The sequence below is a fragment of the Phascolarctos cinereus genome, unplaced genomic scaffold (assembly GCF_003287225.1).
Source record: "Phascolarctos cinereus isolate Bilbo 61053 unplaced genomic scaffold, phaCin_HiC Scaffold_2;HRSCAF=192, whole genome shotgun sequence".
Classification (NCBI taxonomy): domain Eukaryota; kingdom Metazoa; phylum Chordata; class Mammalia; order Diprotodontia; family Phascolarctidae; genus Phascolarctos; species Phascolarctos cinereus.
The window spans coordinates 403,749,741-403,767,455 of record NW_027555625.1 but is presented as its reverse complement, the minus strand read 5'-3'; the positions used below and the strand labels follow the sequence as shown (position 1 = coordinate 403,767,455).

Below are 17,715 nucleotides of genomic sequence, written 5' to 3'. Positions count from 1 at the left end.
TCAGCTATCATCTTGACTTCCCCATTTATATATGTAGACCTAATCTTTCTCCTGAATTCCAGGGATAATTATTGATTGACTATTTCCAGTGGGATGTTCTGTAGGAATCTTCGGCTTAATACCTAAGCCCTGCTCTAAACCTTCTCTTCTTCCTAAATGCCCATTTTCTGTTCAGACCACAACCATCTTGGGTCACAACCTTAGAGTCACTCTTTCCTCTTTTCTCTGGTCATCCTTCATGTCCAATCCATTCCCATGTGTTTTTGATTCTGCCTTCACAGCCTCTTTCATATTTGTCCAAGAGGTAGTGAAAGATCTCTCTCTCACACAGCTACCACTCTAGTTCAGTCCCTTTTCATCTCTCATCTGGACTCTTGCAATAGCCTCCTCATTGATCTTCCTACCTCCAGCCTCTCCCCTTTCTCTTTCTCTTCCAAATTAATTTTTCTAAAGCACAGGTCTGACCCTGTGCCACTCTGCTCGAGAAGCTCCAGTGGCTCTCAATTGCCAGCTATACAATGTTCGTCCCATATACAACATTTTATTTACCATCTCCACACCTTTGCACAGACTGCCACCATGCCTGAAATGGACTCCCTCCTCACCACTGGCTCATAGAACCCCTAGATTCCTTCAAGTTTTTGCTCCAGTGCTATCACCCACATGAAGCCTACCCAACTTACCTCCCACCCCACCAGATTCCAGTGTTCCCCACCTCCTTCCAATTACTTTGTTTTTAATTTGTACGGCTTTTTTTTTGTATTGATGTTTTCATGGTGTTTCCCCCAATCGCATACAAGTTCCTTGAGGAATGGGGCGGTTTCTTTTTTGTGCTGAGAATTGTACTTAATAAATGATGCAAAATCTTATTTCCCACAAGCAAATAGGTATACCAGGTTTTAGAGCTAGAAGCAGCCTTCAAGACCATCTAATCAACCCCTTCATTTTCTAGATGAGGATACAGATGTGGTCTCATTAATGTGGGTACTCCTCGCTGTGTTGCCAATAATGAACCATGTAAAAATAACACTCTTGCCATGTCATCCCATATATCCTCCTCAAGGAGTCACCCAGCTTGCCAGAGGTCTTCTTCTGTATTTCTTGAAATTCTGTAGATACTGATGAAAGGCATGGGCTATTCATTCCTTATCTCTTCAGGTCCACTATGTAACCAGGCCATCTGCTTTTCTGGGTCTGCATCTCTTTGGGGAATTCAGTTGCTTTGGGTAAAGGTCTTTATTTCATGACGCCATTCTTTTAGTTGCGGGGTTTTTGAAGGTGAAAAAATCTTTTTTAATAATAAAAATTCTGAAACTAGGTGAGAAGCAATTCATTCATCTTAATGAAACCTTTTGCCTCCAAGGCTTTTCAGGCACTGTCAATGTCGAGTATTCATCTTTAAAGTTTATCATCAATTTAGAGGTGAAAGACACCCTGGAGATCATCTAGTTGAATCCTCTCTCTTAACAGATGAGGTAAATGGGCCCCAGTGAGGTTAAGTGACTTGTCCAAAGTTACACAGGTAGTGAGTGAGTGGAACAGCTAGGTGGTACAATTGTAGAGCCTGGAGTCAGAAAGACTCATCTTCCTGGGTTCAAATCCAGGGTCAGAGCTTACCAGTCGGGTGACCTGGGGCAGGACAATTATCCCTGCTTGCCTCAGTTTCTTCATTTGTAAAATGAGCTGGAGAAGGAAATGGCAAACCACTGCAGTGTCTTTGCCAAGAAAACCCCAAATGGGGTCGCAATAGTGGGATATGACCGAAAAATGACTGAAAAACAAGTGGCAGAATGAGATTTGAACCTGTCATCAGACCCAGCTTGGAAATGCTTCAACCATGCACTTCTTAGAGTGGCAGTGTCGCTTAATGATTAGAGCTGGCCTGGAAGCCAGATAGATCCCATTGTCATTTCTGACACATACTGGTTGTGAGACTCTGGGCAAGTCACTTAACCTCTCAGTGTTCAGTTGACTCTCTAAGAGTGAAAGTTGCAAAGAAGTTTTTGGTTGACATTGGTGGAAGGCCGCTGCTCCTCAGGGAGCCTCCTATGCCAAGGAAATCACAAGTCCCATCAGTATCCCTCTCTACTTTGTGTTTGGTAGAAGCTTATCCACTTATCCTTTGACAACTCAAAACAAGTTTGAACAGTCACTTCAGCCACCTCATCCAAAGTTTGCCTTACTTTGAAAGAGTGTGGTGTGGCCCCTCACTTTCCCTCTCTTGGCTTCTCTATTTCAGTGGACTACTAGTGAATAGAGAAAGCATTTCGGCTTCTGACTCCTGGGGGAAACAAGGCCACTTGGTCTCTGCCATCTAATTCTTGACTGAGAAAAGAACAGCTATAACGAGTTATCCTGTGTCTCACAAGCACCACTTTGTAACCTGCAAAAATAGAAAGGGGGGGGGGGAAGACCCACACTATTCAATTGATTCACTAATGGGTTCTGGCAGCATTTCTATTACTCTGAAAAAGCATACAGACCACCACTGACAATGTCAAACTCATAAATTGCTCTTGTTAAAACCTGGATGTCAAAATTAAATAGGAAACACCTGGAAGGCTAGGCCCTGCCTGTCCTTGGGAAGACCATGAGTGCCACTAAGTGGTAGGAAGAAGGCTGCTGAAAATAGAACTTCCTATTGCATCTTCCCGGCATACCAAACCCGCAGGCTCCATCAGCAGCTGCTAGGGCCTCCCAAATGGACTGAGGTCCCCTGTCCCCATGAAGTTGGCCTGAGAGATTATTTAATTCCTTGAAAGCCACCTCTCTTACAGCCCTAAAAGATCTGATCTCTTTGTCTCTCCTTTAAAGAGACATCCATCATTCTTAAGAGCTCTTTTTGCCATCCTAGTTCAGAGAGAGTTCAGAGATATACATCCCTGTACTTGAATACCCTTGAATTTTCAGGAATCAGGAAGTAGTTGGTTTCCTCATTTCCAGAATGACACCCATTTGTACCTAGTACTTCTTCTATCTTGATAGTATATGAACTTTGTAGTACTCAGCTGTGAGTATTCTAGGGGGAATGTGATTCTGATCTAATAAGTCTGTTACACAGATCTGACTGGTGACTTAGAAACTTGTGATAAGAAACATTTCTTTGGTACCCAATGACATGTTGTCCACAGCACCATCTTTTGAAGTAAATGAACGTCTAGGTGGGTAGATGCTTCAGGGTACAGCATACCTTGTTGTTTTTGTGGGGCAGTCGAGGATAAGTGACTTGCTCAGGCTCACACAGCATCAAGTGTCTGAGGCCACATTTGAACTCAGGTCCTCCTAACTCCAGGGCTGGCGCTCTACCCACTGTGCCACCCCGCTGCCCCCATTCATTGTTTTATAGTGCTTACTTTGCATTATGCCTTCCACATTGCAACTTTCCCTATTGCAGTTTTGCTATAATCACAGGTCGGCATAAGAAATTAAATGGGAAATGTGGGGGAGTTTTGCAGAAGCCACACATGACATGCAGAGGACAGCCAATGACACAGAAAACATTTAGAAATCCCGAAATGCATGAAATATATGTGTAGGATTGTACAATATTTTATCTTTCAGTACCATAATAATTCAGACTTCTTTTCTGGTATGAAGGGAGGACTGAAAAAATTTACACAGATTTTCCAGGTGGTGCTGTGCCCCTAACCCCTGGGTTGTGGAAGTGATAACTGTATTACACTTTGCAGATAATGCACTTTTCTTTTTTTTTTTGCTTAACAAATTGAAGGTTTGTGGCAACCCTGTGTCAAGCAAGCCTATCGCCGCCATTTTTCCAACAGCATGTGCTCGCCTTGTGTCTCTGTGTCACATTTTGGTGATTCTCACAATATTTCAGATTTTTTCATCATTATTATTATCATCGTATCTGTTATTGTAATCTGTGATCAGAGGCAAAAGATAGCCCCTCCCCTGAAGGAGCTAATCACAAAGTACTTAGTATGTCTACATATGCATCTATACAATCTTATATGTACATACATATTTTGTATCTACACATTTATTGCATCACAAAGAAACGAGATCTAGAGTATGGAATTTGCCATGGCTGTTGATTCCAATCCTGAGTAATCAGGTCGCAGGCACAGAGGCCCATATTACAGGGATGAAAACAGGATCAAATCAGTTTATTGTCTACATGGGGTTGAATTCCTTTTTCTTGATTCAGATATTTAAGGCATCTTAATGCTTACCAAATAAATTATTTTTCTCTCCATTTTCCTTTTATGAAACATTGCAAGGCATCATGAGCCTGAATATCATTAGCTTAAGGTAGCCTAAAAGGCCTTATTCCTGTAGCATGCAGCGCAAAAAGTTGGAGATCTGGAATCAGGTGACCTGAGTTCAAATCCGCTGTCTGAGCAACTTTTGACAAGTTGCCTAACCTCTCTGGGGCTCATTTACTTCATTTGTAAAATGAGGGTATTGGACTGGGTGACCCCTAGGGTCCCTTTTAGCTCTCAAGTCTATGATTCTGTGATTGAGGAAAGAGTCAGTACTCTCTTGAGTAAATGGTTGCTACCATCTGTGGCTGGTTACCTCTGTTGCTTAGAGCAAGACTGCTGAGGATAAGTCATGAATTCAATCCCCATATGGACTGGTTAACTCGTCTCTGTTCTGTGGCCAAAGATGGCAACCCTAGCACCATCAATCTTTCAAATTCATGCCCTTGGTTAAGGAGGGAAGAGAGTGAGAGAGTGACGGGGAAGGATGATGCAGACGGTGAGATTCTAGTGAATGGGAGTAATGATGTTTTCACAGACAAAGGACAACAAAGAATAAGGAGTCTGATTTGGGGGTTGTCAGGAAGCAAAGAATGCCATATTTTTGGGTTAAAAGAAGTGCTTCAATGTTTTGAATTCAGAGTAATTGCCAAAATATATTACGTCTGACAGCTGTGCTGATTTGTCCAAAGTAGTCGTGGTGGAGAAACTATCCCTTAGTTCAGAGATGGACAACCAGGATGGTGAAAGGCCTTAAGTCCAGGATCAGTTGGAGGGTTTGAGCATCTTTAGCCTAGAGAAGAGAAGATCCCCAGGGGAACATATCTGTCTTCATATTTGAAGGGCTGTCATGTGAAAGAGGGCTTTGATTCATAAGGGGAAAGAAAAGAACAAGGCTCGGAGCTACAAAGAGGCCAATTTTGCCTTGATCTGAGGCAATCTAACAATTAGAGCTCTCCAAAAGAGGCATGAGCTGTCTGTCTCAAGAGGTGGTGAGTTTTTCCATACTGGAGACCTTTAAGTTGAGCCTGTATAATTCCATACAGATAGGGCATATTGGGAATTCCTTGGTGGTTATGAGTCGGACAAGATGGCCATGGCGATCCTCTTCCAGTCTCAAGGTGTGTGATTCTGTGATTCTTGACTGAGACTCTGTTAGCGTTGGGTCCATAATGGGAAAAATATTCTCTCCCCAAGACTGCCTTTGACTTGAACTTAATGTCATTTGACCCGGCATAAGGGGCCTCCTTCTGTTTCTTCTTTGTGGCCTGATCTTTCCTTCTTCCACCTTTCATACCACTCCCTCCTCACTCTTTCCGGTCTCCTCCTCATCTCCTCTCTCTTGTACCCTTTTCTCTCCCCTTCCCTTTCCCCCCTTCCTCTTCCTTCTTCAGATTTCTCCATCTGACTTTTCCTCCTCCTCCTCCTGCTCCTCCTCCTCCTCCCCCTTTCCTCACCCCTGGTCTTCTTCCTTTTCTCTCCAGAGTGAAGCCTTTGGCTTAAGGTAGATGTGAAGGGAAGTGAAGGAACTTTCCCTGGAGCAACTAACTCAGAAGAGGGGGAGGGGGGGGAATACATCAGCTTGGGAGAAGTGATACCAGATGTGACTATGGTGCCAACAATCAGCTTGAAATGTAAACGTGCACGGTGCTCCAGTAATAAAGCTGTTACAGCTGGAGAGCTTGAGACTGTTAAGAGAAAGGGGGAGCACTGAGGGGTAGGGGGAATGGTGAGAGAAAGGGCTTAGAGAATGAGACTTGCTTCCTAACCAAAGAAGGATCAGAATCTGGTCTTTGCATATATTTAGGCCTTCAGTATCTTTTTATGTTTTTCAGAAAGGTGATCCATCTTCTCCCAAGTTTATTAGAGGTAATTTTCCAACATTGCTATAAAATATTACAGGCAGCCTCTGTGATTCATAGCTTCATTTATAACCTTAGTCCACTTGGGGATTTTTGGAAACATTTCTCATTAAATAAATTTCCCAATCTGTTGGGGCCACTTCCTCCTCCCCCAAATCCACCAATAAAACCATATATGAACAATGCAGAGAGATAATTCCCATTCACCAACAGGTGAGTTTGGAAAGGATGATAAGAACCAAGAGAGATAATGCTGGTGGGGGTGGTGTTTGTTTTTTCAGCTGCAAGAATACCAAGCAGATTTTTCCAATGACATTTCCCTAAGGTTGGCTTTTCCTGCCCCTCTGAGGGCCTAGTACTTCAGAGAACATGGGCTGAGCTTTTTTTCTCTTTCTGTGCCACTCACGTTGTCTTTCTTTGATGGTGCCTCATTTCATGATCTCTTGGGGATGCAGGGATTCTAAGTAGGCCAAAGTTGCAAGTCTTGCCTCTCGATAAATATGATCCCCCTTAGTGAAAAGACCCACTTCCTCTGTAAAACCCATGAATACAGGGCATTGGTTCTTCCAAAGGAGAGCTCAGGCCGTTCTTCTTTGTTGTGGAGGTTTTCTCCGCGGACTAATTGGTAAGTTTAACCAAGGATGGGGTTAGTTTTCTGTCTCTCCATACTGATAATTACTCATTTTGCTTAGAATCTGAGGAGTTTTCATGTGAATTTTCTTAAGTCCTTATTGCAGCATAGTGTATTAGAAAGAAGATTTGATCTGGAATCAGAAAACTCAGTTGTAATCCCAGTTCTTACTATCTGTTGTGACTTGGGACAAATCACTTGTGCCTCAGTTCTCTCATGTCTAGAATGAAAAGGTTGGACTGGGTATTCTCTGAAAAAGTTCTTAATCTTTTTGAGTTTCTTTGAATGAATTCATTTGGCTGTCTGGTGAAGCCTGCAGACTCCTTCTCAGAATAATGGTTTTAAGTAATAGAAATACTAAATTTCAGTTAGAGGTTGGTAAAAATAAAAATCTATTTTTTCCCATCCAAGCTTATGGACCCCCTGAAATCTAGGACCCCCACCATGTTTGTGGACCTCAGGTTAAGAATTCCTGCTTTAAGGCCCCTTCCAACACTGAATTATCTGATCCTAATGTTGCTATTGCCATACAAGCCCAGTGGTGGCAGTCAGTAGGGGGTAGCAGCTGAGGGTAAGATGGCGGATAGAAAGATCATATGTAGAAGTAGCATTTTAGGTGGGTTTTGGGGGAAGCTGGGGATTCTAAGTGAAGAGGGAATATATTTCAGGCTGTGCAAAAATACAGAAATGAAGGGATATGAAAAGTGACTTAGGAGAAATAGCAATGAATAATTAATGTTATTGCTGGGCCATACTAATATACTTGTAATTAGAATGTTCTAGAGACAGTCCTCTGGTTGGGGATCCTCTAGATAGTATTGCTACATCTCAGTTATTCCAATTTCTTAATAATTTTTTTTTTACCTCTAGATAAGAATTTACAGCCCAATACCTCCACTGAAAACATGTTCCTCATGTTTCACACCCTTTCAGCTCACCTAGCATTCTTTCCTGGTTAACCTTTGGTGATCTGTTGCAATTTAAATCCATTTCCTACCTTGTCCTGTCCTCAGGAGACATTGACTATTATGTTTACTACTGCTTCTCCAAAACCTTTTCCTTCAGAGACACTCAAGAAGTTACCATAGCAAGTAGCTAGAGGGAGGGAGAGGGGGGGAAAAAAGCCTTTCCCTTTTGTGTAATCACAAAATCAGGCCTAATATTGAAAAGCTTGTACATTCAAGCTAAGTACCGGCACTTATGAAGGCAGCTAGCTGGCACAGTGGATAGAGCACTAGCATTGGAGGACCTGAGTTCAAATCCAGGCTCAGACAGTTACTGGCTGTGTGACCCTGGGCAAGTCACTTAACCCAGTTTGCCTCAGTTTCCTCATCTCTAAAATGATCTGGAGAAGGAAATGGCCAACCACTGCAGCGTCTTAGCCAAGAAAACCCCAAATGGGGTGACAGTGAGTCAGACGTGACTGCAATGACGGAGCAACAGCAACGAATGAGCACTCAGATTCTCCTGACTTGAAGGGGTTCTGCTACTAGTCAGTTCAGAGAATTTCTAAAGAAAGAAAGGAAGCCTCCTCATCGTGGAAGTTCACCACGCCCCTGGACTTCTCCCATTCCAACTGCACTCTGCCCTTGTGGCCCCTGCCTCGGAGTCTTCGGTTCCTCCCAGAAGCTCTGTTTTCAGCAGGCACCCACATCAGCCACGTCTTGATTCCTTTCCAGACCCCACTCTTGCCTGTCTCCACTGCCCCGTCACCGGTACCTTCCCTCTCTCTCCCCCTCCCCACCTTCCTGCTTTCCTTTTGTGTGTTGTCTTCTTCTGTTAGCATGGAAGCTCCCTGAAGACAGGGAAGGTCTTTCTTTCTGCTTACACTTCTATTTCAAGCCCTTGGCACAGTGCCTAACACATAGTAAGTACTTAATGCATTTTTATTAACTTGTCTTGACTTGACAACTAGAAGAGGTAGTCGAGGTCATCGAGGCCAACTACCCCATTTTAAGGGTGAGATGAGTGAGACCCCAGAGAAGTAAAATGCATTGTACATGGGTCACACAGCTAGTTTTTCATAGAGTGCAGACTGGAACCCGAGCCTCCTAATTTCCATCCAGAATAGGTTCTCGGGTAGCATGTGTGGCCACTTTTATTTGACTTGTCTACTCTATTGAAAGAGTTTGGATTTCTCTTCCCCTGAGAAAGAACAAACACCTTTCAGATTGGCCCATCCTGCCTTTTCTCTTTCGCTTTGCCTCTGGGTGTCCACACAACCCCATCTCCAGATGTGGTGAGCAAGGATGGATTCAGCCACACTGGCATAGGAAGAGCCAGGCACCTGTCGTTTGAGTTTGATATCACAAAGGACTAATCACTTAGCCTTCTGAGAGAAAATCCAGCTGTACGGTAGTCAATGGTCTGGGAATATAATTACCGACTTCCAGCATAACCCCTCTTTGGATTTTCCTCTGTTCCTAAATATTGAACACTTGGACGACTGGGCGGGGAGCGTACTGCCCAATTCCCTACCACCTCCTGGTCGAGCAATGTAGTACAAGCCAAAGGAAAGGAGCCCAGACATAGGCAGAGACAGCCTATGCCCCCAGCTGAGCTTTTACAAGAGATAAAGACCCTCGTAAGAGAGAACTTTAGCAGCTAAAACTCCCACGTTCTGCTCTCAGACTCTACCAGACTTAGCCTTGGCCTTTTGCTGATAAAGACCCTCATAAGAGAGAACTTTAGCAGCTCAAACTCCCATGTTCTGCTCTCAGACTCTACCAGACTTAGCCTTGGCCTTTTGCTGATGCAGAGGAAGTTCAGAGCCGTTAAACTTCTTGTTTAGAAATTGTGGGTGATGAAGCAATAGTTCACCACCGAGGACCCTCTAGAAAATGGCCCTGGCTGACAAAGAAATCATATTTCACTGATTGGACCATTTGTGCAAACTGCTGTAGAAATGTGTATGTGGAAGTGTTATATTTCTGCTGTATCTAAATGAATTCTCAACTTTTTTTGTTTCATGGAACCCTTTAACCCTTGGTGAAGCCTAATGGCCTCTTCTTAGAATATTTCTAAGTACATAAAATAAAATGCATAGGATTACAAAGGAAACCAGTTATGCTGAAATATTTATCAATGTGGTTTTTTTATAAGTTCACACACTCCAGGTTAAGAACCCCTGTTCTAGAGGGACTAGGCTAGCCTAAGGGTTCCTAAGTGTTTTTGTGTCATGGATCCCTTTGGTGAAGCCTATGGGCCCCTTCTCAGAATAATGTTTTTAAATAATTAAAGGAAAGGCTAAATTTCAACAAGAGATTATAAACAATTATTATGTCATTTTTGTCCCATCCAAGTTCATGAATCCCCTGAAATCCCAGGTTAAGAATCCTTGGTGTAGGTGCTGAAATATCTGTATGTGTATCTGTGTGTGTGTGTGTGTGTGTGTGTGTGTGTATCTTCTGCCTGTACATGTCTCTCATTGGATATTATACAGATCAAACAGAAGGAAAGATCACAGAGAGTGGAGAGCAAGCAGTTCCCTAAGCAACTTGATCCCTTAACTATTTACCTTGAAAACTCAGTCATGAACCAGGGGACCCATCTTGTAGGTCAGGCATGGGCTCTTTCTTATTCTCCCCAAATCTTGAGATCACAAGAACCAGGAGTATGAACAGGAGACACTATATACCATAAAGGTGGGACATGTCAGCTTCAGTTACCCTGCATGCTCCATGATGGATTTGCTAGGTCACAAATGGCTAGTGGGGTCCCTTGTCCTTTAAATCCATGGCCCAGCCTGAGGAGGGGATGTATTTGAGCATGGTCAGTGTAGCTGGAATGTCTGTTGAATAGTAAAGACAGTCTCGGGGTCTCAGGCTGCTTCACAGGGATAGTTAGAGAGCGCCAACGTTAATCTGGTGTGAGTCTCTTCAGCGTCCTTTGTTCCCGCATGGTCAGGAGGCAGCCCAGCCACCGTGGGAGAAGAAGAAATCCGAAGTAGAAAAGCACCTGTGATCACCCAGCCTTTCCCCTGGATGTCACTGTTGCACTACGTGAACCAACCTGAGTTAGCACTTATTTGGCTATTAAAAATCCCTCCCCAGAATCTGTCCCAGGGGGCTGGTGCATCTCATTTGACTGCTCAGTTGGGGGACATCAGGCTCAATTTCACACAGCCCAACAACGCTGACTTACACTGGGGCTTTCAACAATGGAACGACTGAATAATTCAGTCCCAATGGGATCCCTCGGTTCCGAGGCAGGGATTAATTTCCAGGCTCAAAGAACCAGAATGTTGGGAGAACTGAAGCCAGCACAACAGGCAGGCATCCGTTTCTCTCTTCTACCAGGCTACAGGTACAGTGCCAGGGGAATGTGAGTTGAGGGCAGGGGCTGATGGACATTGCAAGGACTTGGGAGAGTGGGCCCACAAAAGCTAGAAAGGGTCATAAGATTAAGAGTTGGAAGGGACCTTAGAAATCATCTAGCTCAACACTGCTTTTACAGCTGAGGAAACTGAGTCTCAGGGAGCCAAAGAAACTTGCCCAAGGTCATAAAAGGTATTAAGCATCAGAGTTGGGATTCAGTAGAGATCCTAGGACTCCAGAAATACACTGGGCTTTCCATCACGGCATCCTGCCAGTCTAAGATAACCAAGACATCTATCATGGAGAAAGATTTTACTATTAAATCTAGCCATTTTCTAAAAAGGCTAGATTTAATAAGGGTAGGGCAGAGGCTTTTCTATGCTTAGACCCTAGACCAGGAATAGGGAACCTGTGGCCTGGAGGCCACATGTGGCCTTCTAGGTCCTTGGGTGCAGCCTTTTGACTGAGTCTGAGTTTTACAGAATAAATCCTTTTATTAAGGGGATTTGTTTTGTGAAGTTTGGATTCAGTCAAAGAGCCACACTTGAGGACCTAGAGGGCCACAGGTTCCCTACCCCTGCCCTAGACCCTAGAAGAAATCAAAAGGAACCTAGGGGGGAAGTCAAGTCAGGTAACTGGCCTAGGGAGCATGAAAGAAACAAAACCTCTTGCCCATAGAATTCTGGCTATCTCTACGTAGATCTACTATCTGGGATGTTTTCTTCACGTGCAAAGTAGAGGTACTGCCTCCAACACTGGAGACACTGGTGTCTTTCATAGATCATCTCCCTGAAATCCTTAGGGACCTTTTAATGTTAAATCAGAATGACTGAAAAAAGATTTAGAGATTAAAAAGAGAAATAAGAATCAATGTATCTCCAGAATGGTCTTGGAGAGAAACGGGACACAACAGGAGCATTTGGGCCTGTGAGCAGGCCAGTCCCTAAAGGTAGCTTGCTTGTCCTGATTCCATATGTAAACACCCCTCAGATTTCTGTAAGTAACTCCGATAATTATGTTTTCTCTTCTTGATCTATTCTCTAGATCTGTTGTTTTTCTTATGTTTTACTTTCTCTTCTGTTTTTTCATTATTCATATTTTGTTTAATTATTTCTTGATCTCTTATAATTTCTTTGGCTTCACCTTGCCCAATTCTAATTTTCAAGGTGTCATTTTCTTCCTTGAGATTCTGGATCTCCTTTTCTGATTGGTTGACTTTCCTTTCGTAGTCTACTTGCTTTTCTTGGATTATTCTTATTTTTTTTTTCCTCCATCTCTCTCATTTGATTTTTAAAGTCTTTTTTAAGCTCTTCTACGAATTCAGATAGGGGACTATTTGACATTACTCTTTGGGGTAGAATATCTTCCTCTGAAGATGAGCCCCAGTCTTCTCTATTCCCATAATAGCTTTCTAGAGTTGGATTCTTTCTCCTTGCCTTTGCATTTTTTGTAGTAATAGCTTAATTTTTGCAATCACCTCTAGCCCTGGTGCCTCTTGCCCCAGATCTTCAGTTTTCCCCTCTAGCTAGGAAGCAAAGCCAAACCTCCAGCCTTCAGTAAGTGCCCACAGCCAGGGGCCTTCAGCCCCACTGCTTCTGTGCTCACGGGCGTGTGCTGGGTCCTTCTTGCTCCTGCCCCTCATCCTGGCCCAGCTGGGTCTGGCAATCCTTGTCAGCAGAGGTTCCTTCTATCTTCCCGGGCCCAGATGCCCAACTCCCTTCACTATCCCAGGGGGTTAAAGTTCCTGTAGCTGGAGTGAGGCAGCCTCCCAAGCCAGCTAACCCCAGGGCTTGCCATCCATTCTTTAAGAAGCTTGCAGCTAAGTTGTTAATGGGCCTTTAGCCTGGGGGTGTTTACTCGTCACTGGGACCAAACCTCTTTCTGGGATTTTTCTTCTGATCTTCTCAAATTGTGCCAGGAAGACCCTGCATTTTTACCTGCATTTTGTCCCCTCTAAGGTGCTGTTTTGTCTCTTCTGTGGGAGAAAATTTTGAGAGCTTAGAATTTTCTGACCTACTCCTCCATCTTCCCAGAATCCTCCCAGAAAGAAGATTTCTAACCTTAACTTTACTTCCTGAATGGGCTTCCCTACCAGAAAGAGAGCTTTCTCACTATAGTTTCTTACGTGGGTTTTCTTGTATTAATCCATTTCATGTGAGTGTGAGTAGGTGATACAAGCCAGCTTTTACCATAGCTTGACCAGCTCCACGATCAGCCCCAGAGAGAGTGAATATCAATGGTCCAGACTTAAAGCCGGGAGACCACCCCTAACAGAGAAAGCTAGCAGCAGTGGAGATCTGCCATGGTGCCAAGGGCATTGGACTTAGAGGTAGAGAACTCGCTTGGAATCCAAATTTTTCTCTTTACTACCAGTATAGACTTTGGCAAGCCACTCTACCTCTGGGTTTTGGTTTCCAAACTGACATTCCTAAAGCACCGCTGTAACTATGCCATGACCTCGAGCTTCAGTGGCTCCCCATTCATTGTCTTTCGGATAAAATACAAACTTGTCTCTTTAGAATTTAAAGTCATTCATGGTCTGACTCCAGCCTGCCTTTCCAGGCTGTTTACATGTTCCTTCCCCTACACTCCAGTCAAATCGGTGTCTTGCTGATGTCCGTATACATCATTACATCTGCTGCCTTTATACCTTTGCAAAGGCTGTTCCCTGGGTCTGGCATGCTCTCCCTTCTCCATCTTATAATCCCTGGCTCCTGGCACAGTTTAGCTAAAACTTTGGCTCCAAATCACTGTATTAATTCTATGTATATATGTGTTTCATAGTGTCTTATCTAAAAACCTATTATATCTGTCCAGCAAAAAATGTAAGTTCCTTAAATGAAGGGACTCTCACAATTATATTTGAAGCTCTAGCACTAAAGAGGTATAGAGGACAGAGTAGGTGTTCTGTGGACCCTGGAATGCTATATTCCCCATGTAATTTTTTTCAGAGTTACAAACTTTTTTTCATTTTAAGTATTACCCCAAAAGCAGTTTTTTAGAAAAGTTCCTAAAATAGGACTAGATCTCTAAGGTCCTTTTAAGCTCTAAATTTTAGGATCCTAAGCAAAGTTTTCCTGACCAGAAACCTTTACCTTTCCCATTCATACTCACCTGTGATACTAAGAATTAAAAATTTGTTTCTGACATCTATGTATAAATACTTTTTCCAGAACAAATGAGCGCTTTTCTGAAGGGGCATGTTGAGCTATAAAGCGCTCAGGAACTGCCACATTATAAATCCAGCAAATCACAGAATTTCTACAGCAGGAGTTGTAGCGGTCATCTAGTCCAACATCCTCCTGAACAGGAATCCTCTCTACAATATCCCTGACAAGTACACATCCAAATTCTATTAGAAACCTCTAGTGATGGGGAACTCACTACCTAACAAAGAAGTCTATTCAATTTTTGTGTGGTACCAGCTATTAGGAAGTTTTTCCTTATATCCAACCAAAATCTGCCTCTCTCTGCAGCTTCCAGCCAATACTACAGCTACTCCTAGGCCTACGTTCTAGGGGCTGAGCAAAACAAGTCTAATCTTCTTAGACATGATAACCCTTCAATACCAGAACATAGCTATCATTCAGTTCAACCAATAATTATGAAATGCCTCTTATGTGCAAAGAACTGTGTTAGACACAGTAGACACAGAAACAGAGCTTTCCAGTAAGGGGATTCAACATGAATCCAGATACTTGTAATAGGAGAGAGAGTGTCCCCCACCCCCAACCCCCAAAAAGAAAGTTAAGACAAAGAGCTCTAGGAGTATTTAAGGAGGGATTAAACATAATGTCAGGGAAGGTTTCACAGAGGAAGTAATACCTGAGCCTTGAAGGAAGTTAAAGATAATGAAAGCTGGAGGTGAGGAAGTTATGCATTCCAGACATGGAAACAGATTATGTATAGAGGTGGGAGAACACATGTTAAGTTCAAAGAATAGTAAGTAGTCTAATCCCCCTGGATATGTGAAGGAGAGTAATGTGGAAGGCTGGGCTGGAGTTAGACTATGTGGAGCCTTAAATACCAGGATAAGGATTTTGTATTTTATCCCAGAGGGAATAGAGAGTCACTATAGGGTTTTAGCGGGAGAGTGACATAGGATCATAGAGTCTAGCTTGAGAGTTGGGAGGGACTTCAGAGATTATCTAGTCCAAACTCTTGCTCTTATAGATGAAGAAACTAAAATCTAGCAGGGTGAAGGAAGGAAGGATGAGCATTTATGTGCCAGGCACTGGGCTAAGTACTTTACAAATATTATCTCATTTGATCCTCGCAACAAACCTGGGAGGTAAGTGCTACTATTATTAGCCCCATTGTAGAGTTAAGGAAATGGAGGCAGACAGAGGTTAAGTGACTTACTCAAAGTCACAAAGTAAGTGTATGAGGCTGGATTTAAATCCAGGTCTTCCTGACTACAGGCCTAGTATTCTGTGCACACACCATCTAGCAGTCAAATGACTTGTATGGGTCAGGAGTTGAGAGATTAACAATGAGAGGGAGGGGATGTAAGGTTAGAGGGATAGTGAATATGATGAATGACTTGGAAAGGATCTAGAAGCCCTCCAATCCAAACCGTACCTGGTCATCCAGCCTTTGTTCAGAGGCCTCTAGTGAAGGGAATCCCATGTCCTCCTAGGGCAGCTCACTCTACTTTAGAATAGCTCTAAATATTAAGAAGTTTTTCCTTATACTAAGCCTAATCTTTTTCTCTATAACTTCTACCCTCTAGATACGCAAAAAAAAGAAAACCAATTCTAATCCCTCTTCCATATAAAAGCCCTTCCAATATTTGAAGACAACTATCATGAATGCACTTTTTTTATTCTCTCATATTTTATTCTTTACTTTTTTTAAATTTTTTTTTTTGCTTTTAGGCAATTGGGGTTAAGTGACTTGCCCAGGGTCACACAGCTAGTAAGTGTCAAGTGTTTGGTCTGAGGCGGGATTTGAACTCAGGTCCTCCTGACTTCAGGGCCAGTGCTCACATATTTTATTCTTTAAAAGGTAGATGGGGGGCATAGTGAATAGAGCCCTCAGGGAAATCTGAGTTCAAATGCCACTCCAGACACTTACTAGCTGTATAATCCTGGGCAAGTCACTTACCCCACTGCTTACCTCAATTTCCTCGTCTGTGAAATAGGGACAACAGTAGCACACCTGCCTCCCAGGGTTACTGTGAAGATGGAATGAGATGTTTGTAAAATTCATTGCAAACCTTAATAGACTATAGAAGTACTAGCTATCATCATCATTTTTTCCCCAAGATAAACATCCTGATTCCTTCAGGAAATCCTCATCTATCAGTCTTGAGATCCATCACTGTCTGCCATTTTAATTGCCCTCATGAACGTTTCCCAGCCCATCCACATCTTTCCTAAACTGTGGTACCCAGGACGGACAGCAACAGACCAGATGTAATCTCACACTTCGCTAGGCCTAGACCCTAGGCCTCCAAATTACATTTCAGATCCCATTTGCCTCGTTGGTTGCCATATCACCCTGTTGACTCACGTTAAGCTTTCATTCTATTGGAACTCCAAAGATCTTTCCTGGATGAGTCGTTGCTAGCTACACCTCCTCCATTTATTTACTTGTGCAGTTGATTTTTTAAAAACCCAAATGTAAGATTTTGCATTTATTCCTTTCCAATTTCATCTTGTTCTATGGGGGGAAAAATCACATTAGTATTTTGGCAGCCACTTTCCTAACAATCAAAATCTCTGCATTCTTACTTTGTTACCCGTTGTGCTAGCTAGATGACAAGCTAGATGACCTTGCTTCGTATCATCTTTAAGTTCAATAAACCTTCCTTATTTAAAAAAAAATGCTAAACAGAGGTGGGCTAAGTTGAGGTCTCTGATACACTCCAGTAGAAACTTCCTTTCACCTTGACATTGAAACAGTAATTAACCATTCACCACTACTCTTTGGGTCTAACCATTCAACCAATTCTAAATTCAGCTAACCATGCTATTATCTTTCCCACAATCTCATCCCCTAGAATAGAATGGCTTTGTCAAATAATTTGCTAAAATACAAGCAACTATTTCTGTAGCACTCCTCTGACCTACCAGTCTGGTAACTCTGTCAAAAAAAGGAAAGGTAATTAGTCCAGCCTGATCGGTGCTTGCTGAAGTCAATTGGTTCTATGATCATGACTTCCTTTCTAGCTATTCACTAACCATCCCTTTAATAATATATTCTAGAATGCTTCCTGAAATAGAAAGAAGTCAATAGTTTGCAGTCTACTCTCATCCTTTTTATGAAAATCGAGACATCTTCCTTTCTCCAGTGTTGTAGTGCCTCTCTTATTCTCCGTGATATTGCAAAGATCCCTGAGGTGGTGTAATAGATAAAGTGCTAGAAACGGAGTCAGAAAAATGTGAATTCAAATCTGGCCTCAGACACAAGCTCTGTGACCCTGGGCAAGTCATCTGTCTGTCTCAGTTCCTCACCTATAAAATGGAATTGATGATGATAGAACCTACCTCCCAGGGATATTATGAGGATAAAATGAGATCATCTTTGTAAATGGCTTTGTAAACTTTAAAATCTATTATTATCATTATTATTATTCATACAATACCCCGAAATATAGCTCAACTGGGCCTAGTGACTTGAACTCAGTATATTAGACAGAGCTAAGACATGGGCAGAAATAATTATAATATAATGAAAAT

At 42.7% G+C, this 17,715-nt stretch overlaps 1 protein-coding gene across 1 annotated transcript in view; it reads left to right on the top strand.

Annotated features, from left to right (window-relative positions):
• Positions 1–17,715, top strand: part of SLIT3 (slit guidance ligand 3) — a 784,753-nt gene that overhangs the window by 435,567 nt on the left and 331,471 nt on the right.